The sequence below is a fragment of the Saccopteryx bilineata genome, chromosome 2, assembly GCF_036850765.1.
Source record: "Saccopteryx bilineata isolate mSacBil1 chromosome 2, mSacBil1_pri_phased_curated, whole genome shotgun sequence".
Taxonomy (NCBI): domain Eukaryota; kingdom Metazoa; phylum Chordata; class Mammalia; order Chiroptera; family Emballonuridae; genus Saccopteryx; species Saccopteryx bilineata.
In genome coordinates this window covers 248,092,658-248,095,756 of record NC_089491.1, presented here as the reverse complement: position 1 = coordinate 248,095,756, position 3,099 = coordinate 248,092,658, and positions in this window count along the sequence as shown.

The window sequence follows — 3,099 nt, the reverse complement described above, 5'->3', positions numbered from 1 at the left end:
ACCAATGTCTTTTGTGAACACAAGTGTGAAAATCCTCAATGAGATATTATCAAGTCTAATTCAGCCATGTGTAAGAAGGATAATGCATCACAGTTAGGAGAGTTTATCCTGGGAATAGAAGGTTGGTTCATATTTGGTTTTTTTTTGTTTTTTTTTTTGTTTTTTTTGCATTTTTCTGAAGCTGGAAACAGGGAGAGACAGTCAGACAGACTCCCGCATGCGCCCGACTGGGATCCACCCGGCATGCCCACCAGGGGGCGACGCTCTGCCCACCAGGGGGCGATGCTCTGCCCATCCTGGGCGTCACCATGTTGCGACCCTCCTGGGCGTCGCCATGTTGCGACCAGAGCCACTCTAGCGCCTGGGGCAGAGGCCACAGAGCCATCCCCAGCGCCCGGGCCATCTTTGCTCCAATGGAGCCTTGGCTGCGGGAGGGGAAGAGAGAGACAGAGAGGAAGGCGCGGCGGAGGGGTGGAGAAGCAAATGGGCGCTTCTCCTATGTGCCCTGGCCGGGAATCGAACCCGGGTCCTCCGCAGGCTAGGCCGACGCTCTACCGCTGAGCCAACCGGCCAGGGCCGGTTGGTTCATATTTGAAAGTCAGTCAACATAATTCTTCATATTAGACTCAAGAAGGAAAATACTGTGATCATCTTGATAGATCCTGAACAGCATTCAACATCCATTGGTGATATTAAATAAATAAATAAATAAATAAATAAATAAATAAATAAAAAGCAAAAACCTTCAGCAAGCCAGGATTTAAAGAGATTTCTCTTAACCTCATAAAGGCATCTACAAAGCCCTTTCAGCTAGCCTCATGTTTAAGGGTGAAAGATTGAATGCTTTCCTCTAAGATCAGGAACAAGGCAAGAATGTATGAACTCACCACTTCTATTCATCATTATACCGGAGGTTCTAACAAGGTAAAAGACAAGAAAAAGAAAGAAAAGGCATAGCTATCAGGCAGGAAGGAATAAAACATCTCTATTTGCAGCTGATGTGATTTTCTATGCAGAAAACCCAAAGGAATCTATATAAAAGCTAAGACTAGCAAGCGAATTTAGCTGTATTCTAGCAAAGAACTATTGGAAATTGAAATATAAAGCATTTTCCTTTACAATAGTACCAAAGACCATGAAATACTTGGGCATAAATCCTACAATGTACGTGCCAGTTCTGTTTGCTGAAAACAGACTACGAACAGCACAAGGAGGATGAGGTCAGAAAAGGGATCGTGGAGTTCGCTGGTGTCCTGGGAGCCAGCAGTCCCACCAGCGTGGTGAGGGCAGGAGCAAGTGACCTGAGATGTGGAGAACAGGTGAGCACGAACTGCCCTGGGGAAACAACGTGTGGCCGCTCCCCACACTGTGCTGCTAGCACCAAGCTTGTTTCCTCCTTGGGCAGATTTTGACACAGTGAGGTCCCATGGAGAAAGGAGTGGTTCAGCAACACTAAGTACTATAGGTTTGAATTTGAAAGGAAAAAAAAAAGACTCGATTCTAAAATATTCTAAAATGATTCTAAAATTCATTTGAATTCTCTCTATCTGGAAGAAACCCAGAGTTATTTCCGAGTTACTGTGAACAGCGGCAATCTTTTTAAAATTGGTGTGTGCAAGGTCTCCGAATGTATGTGAAGGACCGATAGTTTTTGCTTACGAAGGGGTTTTGCTCAGGAAAAGGCTGGCTCTTCATTTCAGTCACCTGGTATTTTTGGTCTTCTGTACCTTCCTCTGAACAAGAGGAAATATGGTTGCCAGTTATGTTTAATTTATTTTAAACAAATCAAAGCACTGATTTCTACTTCCTGCCTGTGTCATTCTTGAACTGTAGGAGGCTTCAAAGGGCAGAATTGCCGTGTTCCTGAGTGATTGTGCATCTGTGGTATTGTTATAAACAGTTCAAAGTTCTGCATTGTATAGGAGCAACTGGTACAACACGAGATACCGTTTTCTGTGTGAGTAACTGCAGAGTGACCCTTTGATTTGTCTTATGCTGGTTAATGGTTAAATTTAGATTTGGGTAGAATACATGTAAAGTTTTATTTTATTTAGACTCAGTTTATTTTTCTTGTTTTCTCTGGAACTGCTTGTTCTCTGAAATGTTAGTCACAAAAGGCAGGATATTGCAAAGGGCCATACAGAGAAAACTCAAGTGTGGTTTTCTGCAGGTGCATGGAATTTAGGAAACTCCGGTTAGATCAGCAGCTTGTTTCGGACAGACCTGTTCCCCAGATCTGCATTTCTGGGTCTGCGGACGTGGCGGCCTCAGAATCCAGTATTCTGAGGGCTGCACAGGGCAGAGCTCTGTCACATGGATTGTTAGAGCAAAGATGTTACTATCACTATATTCTTGAAACAAGTTCACTTGTGGTGCAGTAGATAAAGTGTTGACCTGGAACACTGAAGTTGCTGGTTCAAATCCCTGGGCTTGCTCATACAGGAAGCAGCTACTACAAGTTGATGTTTCCCACTTCTTCCCCCTCTTTCTCTCTCTCTCCCTCTCTCTCTCACCTCCTCTCTAAAAATCAATAAATAAAATCTAAAAAAAACAACAACAAAAACCAGTTCCCCGAGGTTCTGCTCGGACTGCTTAGCTTCCCTATCTAGTCTCTGCTCCTGCCCTGTCTCCTTGGGACCTTGCTAGACATTAGTCATCACCTGGGATGTGCGTCGGCTGAACATGCCAAAGGAGCCAGCATTACTGTCTGGGGTCAGCACTGTCAGTTGCCCCCAGATATGCAGGCTCAGCGAGTACGTGTGACATCTGTCTCTCAGGAACATGGCTCGGAGAGACCTTGTGAGGGGGCTGCCCTCTGACCTGACATGAGTTGAAGAGAGGCCCCTGAGTGAAGGCTGCAACCCCCATGCTCTGACCAGTGACCTGAGGGGCTGGCTGTGTCCTGGTCCCCAGACCTGCACAGGCAGAGGCAAGCCAGGCAGGAAGCAGGCTGGCAGGCTACGGTGGGTGCTGGGCACTTTAATCTTTGCTCAGTGCCTGTGAGAACACCAATTCCCGGTTTTCATGTCTTTGGAAGTGCTGATAAGATGGGAATAAATCAAATGCAAAGTTACATGTTTCCTGGCTGAGGGAGCAAAA